Genomic DNA, 11,018 nt, shown 5'->3' with positions numbered 1-11,018 from the left:
TCCCCCCCTTTACTGTCCTACCTCCCATTGTTGGTTTTCATTGTTATTTTCCATTTCCTCTTCCTGTAATGCTTTGGCGAGGATGTTTTGAAGAGATGGTTTTCTAGCTGCGAATTCTTTAAACTTTTGTTTATCGTGGAAGGCAAATGTAAGGCTTTTGTGAAGTGATTGGCTCATGAGGACTGTGGCCTCCTCAATGAAGTAATCCATTGATGGTTTCATAGCTAAACAGACTATTGGAAATCAGTGGGAACTATTGTAGGTGAAACCTGATTGAAGAAAATGGGTGCTTAGGGGCATACCCTCAGAGAGTATATCTTGTCTCTGCCCCCCCCCCTCTTACTTTCTCTGTCTCTCTGATTCCAGGCTTCCTTAAAGTGAAGGCTTCCTTTGCCTATGTCTTTCTGCCTTGCTATAGGACTAAAAGCAATGGAGCCAGCTGACTGTGGACTTAAACCAAAGCAAACCTTTCCTCCTTTAAGTCTTCTCATCTATTTTGTCACAGCAGCATAACGCTAACACACATTTTCAAAGTTTACCTATGGTGCAATATATATCAGAATTTCCTTCTTTTTAAGGATACATATCACCTTTTGCTTATCTATTCATCTGTCAATAATTTCCACATTTTAGTTATTGTGAATAATGTTACCATAACCATAGGCATGCATATATCACTTCAAGACTCTGCTTCTGATTATTTTGGATGCATACCTAGGGTGGATTATATAGTAATTTTATGTTTAATTTTCTTGAAGTACCTCCATACTATTTTCCATAGCAGCTGCACCAGTTTACAATCTCAACCATATGCAGGGTTCCAATTTCTCCACATTCTCACCAACACTTGCTATTTCCTGTTTTTTTTTTCTTTGTTCTTTCTTTTTTTTATAGTAGCCACCCTAATGGATGTGAGGTAAATCAATGTAATTTTATCACTTAATGTCAGTATATGGTAGGGCAATTCTTCATTTAAAGAAATGCAGCCTGCCTGATTATTCTTTCATGGACTTTTGAATAATACTGTCAAGTTCAAAAGGCAATAAAAATGACATTATGATTAAATAGTCTCAATTTGATAAATTAATATGGAGCCACTATCCAGAAATACAGTACTTTTCTCCATTTATTCAAGTATTCTCTTAATTCATAAGTAAATCTGTGCAGTTTACTTTAAGTCACTCTTACACACTTATTATAAAAGCTATTTCTAGATATTTCATACTTTGATGGTTCCACTAATGCCATGCCGGGGCTGAGATGGGCTCAGGTATCAAGGATGCCTAGATGTGAGGATGCTGAAGTTGAGAAAAGGAGACCAAGAACAGGTAAGGACTAAGTTGAGCTTTGAAGGAGGTTAGCAAGATGAAGCTAAGAGAAGGCATGGGAACGGGTGTAAGAGCATGTGTGTGGGGGGTATGTGAGTACTTACATGTGCTCACATTTGTGCTTCTGTGTCTATGTGTGTGTGTGTGTATGTGAGCATGTGCACATGTGCATGGAAGACCAGAAGTATCCCAGTGTGCTGCACTGGTAGAGAAGTGGGGATAAGGCTGGAGGGTGAACAGGGATCATTAAAATAGACTGGTATTCTCCCCAACCAGCTTGCCAGTGTCGATGGACATGAGGAGCCAGAGAATGTCTTGGAACGAGGACCAGGGTGAGAAATGTGCATTTCAGCCCATTTTCCCAGCAGTTCAGGCTTTTCCAATGGCCTGTGGTTAGATGTACACAGCAGAAAGCAGGGAGATGGGAAGGAAGTTTCCAAGACAGCCTGGCAAGACCAGAGAGTCTAGATAGGGTTAATGATAGAGAAGATGCAAGGCAGAGGTAAGACTTAGTTAAAAGGTGTGAATAAGAAAGAGCTGAGAGCCTAGGAGGTATAAAATTCCTGGTATGAATTTCTGGAATACTGTGCAGCATTCTCAGAGGAAGAGGTATGCCCGTGGGGTGTAAGGGACTGGAGGGAACTTTCTAAGATTGAGCACAGTGAGGCTGATGCCCCAGGGAAGATTTGATAGAGATTACTAGGGGGCTGAGCCTGAAGCAGAGTTTACGAACAGGGAAATCAAGCTGGTTGCATATACAGATGATTCTGCCTTATGAGGGTTCCACTTAGATTTTCCCACTTCATGGTTGTGTGAAGCAGTAGGCATTCAGTAGAAACTGCACTTTGAATTTTAAATTTGTATCTTGTTCTGTGCTATCGATAATGTGCATCAATCTTCTCTTATAATGCAAGGCAGGGCAGGGAGCCACAGCTCCCAGGCTGTCCCACATTTTGAGGGGAAAACATCAGGAATCTACAATGTGCTGTGCTACTGAGTTAGAATGTTTTGTAGGTTAGGTGACTCAATGCATTTTTGACTTATGGTATTTTAACTTGCAATGAGTTTATCAGGGTATAATTCCATAATTATATAGTTTCATAAGCTGAAAAGCATCTGTAAATCACAACCAGAAGCAAGACCACCAGATAGCTCAGGGAATGAGAAGTGTCAACAAGTGTGGGCAAAGGATCATGTGCCAGGATCATGGATTGTGACAGGGCTCATTCCACTGTAGCAAAGCAGGCCTGGCCAGCACAACCAAGGAGGGTCAGGGTTGTGCTCCTGAGACACTCTCTAGGGTAAAACCACACCCTAGTAGGGATGGAAGCACTCTGACTTGTGTCACTAGAGAAAACTGGGTTCAGCCTCTCTTTATGTCCTACCAAGGCACCAGCTTAAGAAGGAGAGATTTAAGCACAAGGAATAGTCCAACTCTCCAAAATATATTTCTGAAATAACATAAGGCTCTGCAAACAAATTCCAGGAAGACCAGCCTTTCTGGGCAGTGTCTAAAGAGAAAGAACAGTTCCATCTTCTGGGAAACGCTTTATGCTGAGAGTAAGACAAGAACACAGGTCAACCTGCTGTCCTATTTAGTTTATGTTGGTGTTCTTTCTAAATATCTGGGGCCTGTGGCATTAGAGGAAATGAGCATTTCTCCTCTAACTGCCTGGACATTCTGCAAGAGATTTCTGCTCCCCTGGAATTTTGTAGCTGCATGATTCCCAGTTTGTCCTACACACAGGTATCCCTTCAACTATGGATCAGCTTACTGACTAGCTGACTTGTGGATACCCTCCTCCATGGAAGCCACTCAAAATGTACAGATGGAGAAATGACCTCATTACATTTTGTCCTACTTGGGATTTATTGTAAAATGTCTATCTGTCCAACTATTGCACAGCATCTGTGTCTGTCTGAACCATTATTCTAGTTTCTAGCAATGCCAAGAACACTGGGCAACTGTACATGGTGGGGTGAGGAAGTATGAAATTTAGAGACAAACACAAAAGCAAGTGAGCCCTAAAGACAGGCTCCTGTACCATAATCCCCATAGTCTGGCAATAGAAGATTGGACAGCAGACTGGGTGACCCTACTGGGTCTCTTGGTTGTGCCATGTGTAAAATGTGGTATCTCAAGAGTTTGAAGAGAAAACCTAAAGAAATAATGGGTACATTCCAAATCTCCCCCTTCCATCCTTGCTGTTCCGACTCCCTCTTTGGCATTACTGTCTTGCCTGGGAGAGAGACCACTAGCAATAAGGTACAGACAGGTGAAGATGCTGTAGGTTTTCCTGAATCACCTTCATAACAAGATGCAAACAAATGATGGAAGTTTTAACCTGGCTCCTCAGACCTAGGCTGCCTGTAGTTCTCCAAATTCATTCGCTTACCTCACCTCATCCAGAAGCTAGAAGAGGGGGCCTGCTCCTTTCAACATGGCCAGGGGGGGCTTTATTGTGAGTTGTTAGGCTCAAGTGTGTCTATTGGAGTCTGCCACTATAGAGTGGTCTCTGTCCAGCCTTGTCCATCCCTGAGAACCAAAACCCCAAGGTCAGAATGCTAGAAAACCACATTGATGTCCTAGGTCCAGATAGGTGACAAGTACCTGGAGTCTGGAATATCCCCAGTCAAGTAAAAGTGATGGCGATGGAGGTCGGTCCTGGCATAGCGCCCACACTCAGTTTTTAGCGGTCTGCTAATGCCTCCCAGAGAACTATGGGCTATTCCATCTGTTATGGTTTGGATCATTAATACCCCCTGAAAATTTCATAGGGATGTCAAAGATGAAATGATTAGATCATGAGAGCTATAACCTCATCAGTGGATTAATTCATTTGATGGATTAATAATTTGAATGGACTACTAGGTGTTAAAAGCTCAAGCCTAAGCCCACGTCCTCAGCCTTGCTCCCAGGTTTCTCAATCCTGTCCCAAGATGTAATTCCATTGTGATATTCACACTGAGCGTGTGCCTTTAGGGGGATTATACCTCTTCCCTGGCTCCCCCTCTATCTGCTTCCTGACTTTCAGAAGCGGAGAAGCTTTCCTCCACCATGCCCTTCCACCATGACATTCTACCTCACCTCAGACCCAGAGCAATGGAGCTAGTCAGTCATGGATGGAACCTCTGAAACATGGAGCCCAAAATAAACTTTTCTTCTTCTAAGTTGTTGTTTTCAGGTATTTTTGCTCACAATAACAAAAACCTGACTAACATACCACCCCTATGGTGCCTGGCTTTCTACACAATGCCCAGGACACAGTAAAGCCGAGAAGCAATGAGAGGACTTGCACCCCATCAAGGCTCAGCATTCCCTATTTATACGTCATGGTATCTCTGGCCCTCCCTCTTCCCCACGCTTCCTCTGCATCCAAAGGAGGTCCATTCCACTTCCTGGATGTTGCCAATCCTGAGTGTCTTCACACGCATTCACATGCACATAGATGTCTGGTCCATCTCCCAGGAGATGGACGGAGACACTTCTCCTGAGTCTGAGGATGATGTCTGGAGAAGTTTTTCTAAAGCTGATAGGGAAGTCCAGGAACATCAGGTCCTTAATTTTGGGTGTCCTGCCAAAATGGAAATTGCCTTCTTATTTTTCAGAGGAAGAAGAAAAATATGAGAATATGGGGCCCAGTACTGGAGGCAGAACACCGCAGGCATGGCGGTGCCATGGGAAGGTCCTTGGGGGTCACTGAAAGGACATATGTGATGTATTGTGGGGGGCAGTGGTAACAAATCCATAGCTCTCACTTCATTCAGAATGACGTCATCAAGGTTTTTGATGGAATTATCTCCTCAATGGACTCTGGTAAGAGCCCTGCAGCCTGCAACCTATCTGCCCCATGTGACCAACTCAGAACAGGAAGGACATTCATCTAATTGCATCTCACTCTGTTGGACATCCCCTTTGACCCACTTGTTCAGGTCTCTTGTGTAATATACATTGCCACAATTGTTAATCTGAATGTCCTAGTAAATGTGTTTTATACACTGCAAATAATTAACAATGGACTTGGTTCCTAACTTTCATCGGATGAGCTGGGCATCCTCTAAGCCGACTAAAGCTCAAGCCTAAGCCCACACCTCAGCCTTACTCCCAGGTTTCTCAATCCTGTCCCAAGATGTAATTCCATTGTGATATTCAGAAATAAACTCTCCTGTTTCAAACCTGCACCAGCTGATAGTCCGCACCACTGGCATGTGAGTGTCAATATTATAGCAACAATTTAATGATTGCAAATTGTACACATAGTGGAAGAGTAAGTGTATATACCATTTCATTTATTTGCTTCTATCTAAGGGAGAGGGTGTAATCCAAATGTGTTTAAGAATATCATATCTCAATTTTAGAGATAGCTTCAGTTTAAAGTTGAGGCAATGGAATAAACTTCAATTGGTTCTAACTGTCTAGAATGTGTGTTCTGGGAGGCCATCCTCTCATGTGATTCGAGTTACCTCCCTGGCTGGGTGAGAGGTGCTTAGACACCGCTGTGTTAGAGCCTTCCCCACCCTTTCCCAGGTCCTAGGGCTTGTCTGTGCAGAGGCGTGTCTGGCCACTGCCCCGAAGACCCAATCATCGCCCCTGATCTTGGGATGCTGCCCCCATTTACCTTCATTGGATGGGATTTTCCCTGGAAATTTTTGTTCCCCAATAAAAGCCCACTCACTGGTGTGTTCTCTTTCTCTCACTAGTCTCTTCTGTAAACCTTGCCATCACATTAGGTTGCTGGAGGCAGGTGCTAGGAGAAGCCTCTTGGAGCTGGTATTAAAGGCAATGAGAGTCTTGTCTCTTTAATTTAAAACTCCCTAGCAATTACTTATGAATCGAACCTTCTTTCATGAAGCCAGTGCTGGTCACATGGCAGAATGTGTGCTTTGGGATTTTGCTTTGGACACTGAAATTTTCTAACAGAGAAAAAAAGTAAGGAAAGAACAAATGGAGACACATCAGAAAGTGGTTGCCCAAAGAGGTCAAATGATTAACACTGAGCTTGTTGGAGACTTAAAATTTGTTCAAAATATGGATTCAAACAGTGAGCCCCTTTCAAAAGACCCATTTTACAATCTAATTCTCCCTTTCCCTCTCTCCCTCTGTGTTACATCCCCCAACTGTTACTATAATATTAACAAGGATCAGTGAGAAACTAAAAACAACAAAATGAACATTGATTTGAACTTCAAGATCAAAACATTCACCTCCATGAAATAATGCCTAGTGAACTCCTAGATAAATTATTTTTATGCAAGTAAATATCCATTACCTTCTGGGATATACATTCAGAAGCAACTTTTATTTTTATTATTTTCTACATGCGTACAGTGTTTCATGGTTATGGTGTTTTGTGTTCTAATAGTTATTTGAAGTCCTACTGTCATTAGTTGTTCTTCAGCATCATATTTTATTTTACTTTTTTGGGTACTTTATCAGATTATTTGTCATACAATGGTTTAAGATGATTTAGACTTTGTAGGTTAAACAATGTAACTTAAATCATCTCATTACTGCTTGTGGTGGTTGGTGGTTTGTTGAAAATTTGCCTTCAAATGTTTTATCTTAGACAATGCTAAGTTCAGTTATATTAAAGGGACATTTCAAATGCTATTTCTCACATCCTTCTCCTAAACCATCCCTGTAAATCCTGAGCATACAGGACTGTTGATACAACTCATGCACATTCCCATGTATGGCTGGTGCACTCCACATGAATGTATACACACACACTGCTCCTTATTCTGACATCTGCCAACAGTAGTTGCAGGATTCAGGCCCAAGGAAGGCCATGAGCTCATTTTGTTTTCTCAGAAAGCCACATGACTGCAAACTTCAACCAAAGAGACATTCAAGACACTTAAGTGTCCCAAATCAGAATCTGCTTGATTTTACAAATTGAGATGACCATGAACATTTTGTTTACAAAATCCTAGAAAGATGTGGTTGAGAAGAAATGGAATCTAGAAAAGTTAAGAGACTTGTTTAGGATCATTCAATGAGCAAGCATCAGAGCCCAGAGATTGAAAGGTAAGTCTTCAAATAGGCATTCCAAAAAATATTGAGCAGGTGGTGTGGTGCAGAGGACAATCCATAAGTGGTTCCTCCATTCACGCCCTCCTCTATCCAGCTGATACCAAGCACACTGCCTGGAAGCAGATAAAGCAATGACAAGGGCACTGAACTGCAGCCCATTCCTGAAGACCACATTAATTTTGTTTTTAACTCAGGGGTGAGGTGGGAGGGGCCTTAAACCCATCTCCTACAAGAGGGTTCTTCACTTAGAAAAAGGTTAACTAAGGATGCCTTTAAATAGTACACCATAAAGGTGTTCAAAGACTCAGAGAATGTCATTGGCAATTTTTAGGAACAGCTTTTATCTAAAAGAAAGTGCAGAGGTGTGCAGGGTGGGAGGGGCCCTGTGGGGGAGGATGTCCCCTCCTGCTAAATCCGCCTTCCATGTGCTCTCTGTGCTCTCCAACCAACAGAAATCACACTGAACACTAAATCCCAGCATGCAGAGCCTTCTCTGAGAACATGTCAAGTGTGACCAGCATGAGGACCAAAAGTTTCCTAATTAAAAGATGAAATATTCAGTGCTCTCCCTGAACCTCAGAATAGCACCTTCTAGTGTCTCTGATACAAAATGTAAGGAAATAGCTCTTTATTCTCTTATTACAGTAATAACTCCTGAGGAAATAGGAGTTAAAAGTTAGTGAGAACCATGAGTTAAGTCCAGTGTAGCCCTTCCATGTCAATGATAAATGTGGAAGAAATTCATTGCAAATAATTTATGAATTGAATTTTAAACATTTTACCAAAAAGAAAAAGTTGTTTTGCCTATCAGGCTTCAACTAGACTATGCCCTAATTTATACAGCAACTGGTATAAATCAAATCCAAAAGTTTAAAATACCTTTTTACCCTCAGTATATGGATTTGTCTTTCCTCTTTCTACAGCCCCTTCCACATTCCTCCAGGAAAGTTAGCAGGTTTTTTTTTTACCCCTAATTACAAATGGGGGTGCCTTTATTTGTATGTTAACCTCACCTATGTTATTAATAAAGTCATGGAATTATTAATAAGTCATTTCTGAGCCTGGGGGTGTCCTCAATGGTACAGCCAGTGCACAGCATGCAGGAGGCCTCCGGATTCCTTTCAATTCCCAGGACCAAAACAACAACAACAAAAATAGTAATTTCTGATGATTAGGTGAAAATGAAATGAACTGTCATCAGTTTGGAAAGACAGACATTAACTAGAATTTTTTTAAATCTAAATAATGTAGTTCATAATTTTTAAATTAACTTTATTAACTATTGTCAATGTGTATATATTTATGGGGTACCAAGTGAAGCTATTATTTATGTACATAATGTGGAATGGTTAAATGAATCTAATTAACATCTCTCTCACCTCAAACACTGATCATTTGGGGATGAGTTTTTGAAATCCTTCAAACGTGGCCTCCACATGAGGAGCCAGGTAACTGGGTGAGACAGACAGACAGACAGACACACACACACACATAGGGGCAGTGTACTATTCTCTTCTTGGGTGTCATCAAAATTTTCCATAATAAAAAAGTTTAAAAATAGGCTTCCCCTTTTCCCCCTTTATTGAAGGAAACCCTCCTGATCGTGATGATTCCATTTTCATGCAGAAGGCATGTGTGGGGAGGGGGGGTACAGTGGGAAAAGGCACCAAACCAGCAGCATACACAGGTTTGCTCCTTGCAAAGGAGCCAGGGGCTGTTAGAGACAGGCAGGAAGGGAGCAAGGAAGGGAGGCCAAGGGCATTTGCTCATACATCCACAGGCCTGGCACCTGTGGTGTAAATCTCCTAAAAGACAGTCAACACAATCGCCAGACGTGCAGCACGCAATTCTTTTGAAAATTCGGCTCCAGCTTCCTACTGCCCTTGCCAGAACAGACACGAGATTGCTGCCCGCCACCTTGGCCATGGGTTGCCACGCTGGCTACTTACTGCAACCGGAGTCCTCTTTGAGGACCACTTTCCCCGCACCGACGCCAGCTGCATTGGCAAAGGCATCCTAGCAAGGAAAAGTTGGCTCGCTCTAGGATTTGTTATGAGGCTAGTCACCCCACAGGCTGCAGGTCTGCGCAGCACGCCGCCTCTCCTTTTGGGCTCTAGACCAAACCCGCTAGCTTGTAAGAGGGGGTCGGACAGATACACAGCTCAGACGCGCGCGTGCCCCACCGCCTGACTGTAAACTAAAAACGGAGCCACGGAATAATGTCCAGACCAAAATCAGGTCGGCCAGTAACTGCTGCGTTGGACATCCGGACGAGGCTAGGGAAGGCGCAGGCATCCGGTCCCTGCCAGCAGCAAAGGCGCCAGCGCGTCTGACGCCGCAGAAGGTTGCGCGCACCTGAAGTCCGGGTGCCAAGTGTCCAAGCTTCTGCATGCAAGTGGACCACCGCAGAAAATGAGGGCTACCTCCTGCCGTCCACAGAAGCCAAGCAATCCCTCCAACATGTCCATAAAGCACAACTGCGGGAACTCACACTACTGGGGTCTTATAGAGACCAAAGCCCCTTCCCTAAGAAAAGTGCCCAACTCCATGGATGACCCATTCTTCTTTCTCTCCACTACTCCGAGAGCGCACATGAAAAGACAGAAATCACGCCTAGGGAAAGAGAGACTACAGTTTGAACCCCCAAAGCGCATCTGCTTGCTCCCATTTCGGAGCCAGAGCCGGCGGCTCCCAGGGCTGCAGGCTGTCGCTCTGCCAGGGTACAGAGAGATCGCCAAAGCTGGTCTTGCCGTGGCCGGCAGTGAGGGGCTTCAGAAGTCCTCGCCGCCGCCCTGGTAACCGGTTGGTATTCCCCATCCCAAACGCGCTTGCACCCTTGCTTTCCTTTTCCCCTCATCTAGGCTACTCCGAAGTCTGTTTCCCTTCCCTGTCCCTAGTCCGCGGCGGCTACTCTGCTCACCGGCAGTGTCGGTCTCCTCTGGGTCGCTCCGGGGGCTGGGGAGGGGGGTAGTTCCAACCTGCAGAGCCGATGCCCGCCGCACGCTCCAACGGCCCTGGGCAGTCTGGTTCCCCAGCGCTCCCAGGACTCAGTCTCACCAGCTCCTACGGACTTCGCGCAGCATCCCCTCCGTGTCGCTGGGGTGCCCCGGGTGGCGAGAAGCCAAGGTGCAGCACGGGAGGATAGCACCCAGTTCCTTCCTGCGAATTTTCCCCGCCAGCTCCTGTTTTCCCTCTCGCCCGGCGGCCCGCGACTCCCAAGTCCCGCCACTGCGACCACCCGGACTTACCGCGGGCGCCAAGCCGCCACCGGGTCTGCTCGGTACAAGGCGGAGCCACGAAGCCCTTCGCTGCAGGGCAGCCTCCCGCGCCCGCCACCAGCACGCGGTCCCCGCCCCACCCCCGTCCACCCCCCCAGTTAGTCCGCTCCGCCGGGGCGGTCGGGACTTACCTCCGGGACAAGGTGACCCGGCTGGTGCGCCCAAGCGGCCGCCCGCGAGTCTCCGGAGCCAGCGAGCGTGCCGGGCGCAGGGCGGTGCGGCGCCCGCCTCTGCTCCTCAGCTCCCAAGCTCTCTCCTTCTCTGCCCTCCCCTTCGCTCCGCTCAGCGCTGCTTCGCTCCTCTCCCCCCGCCGCTCCCCGCCCAGTGCTCGCCGCCAACGCCCCCGGGCCTGCCCCGCCGCGTATGGGAGCTCCGGGA

At 45.5% G+C, this 11,018-nt stretch overlaps 1 protein-coding gene across 4 annotated transcripts in view; it reads right to left on the bottom strand.

The window, feature by feature from the left end:
• LOC107147488 (synapse differentiation-inducing gene protein 1) overlaps positions 1-11,018 on the bottom strand; it is a 175,002-nt gene that overhangs the window by 162,148 nt on the left and 1,836 nt on the right. Inside the window, exon 1 of one of the 4 annotated variants that reach the window (XM_015492024.2) lies at positions 10,772-10,939. The exons of 1 other annotated variant lie outside the window; for it this stretch is intronic. The gene's annotated coding sequence lies outside the window, so the exon portion shown is untranslated. Of the gene's footprint in view, positions 1-10,282; positions 10,590-10,610; positions 10,634-10,771; positions 10,940-11,018 lie in introns of those variants that run through there. 2 more of the 4 variants (XM_048811392.1, XM_048811389.1) reach the window with 2 other exon arrangements.

The sequence above is a fragment of the Marmota marmota genome, unplaced genomic scaffold, assembly GCF_001458135.2.
Source record: "Marmota marmota marmota unplaced genomic scaffold, marMar, whole genome shotgun sequence".
Lineage (NCBI taxonomy): Eukaryota > Metazoa > Chordata > Mammalia > Rodentia > Sciuridae > Marmota > Marmota marmota.
This window is presented reverse-complemented; position numbering and strand designations above follow the sequence as displayed.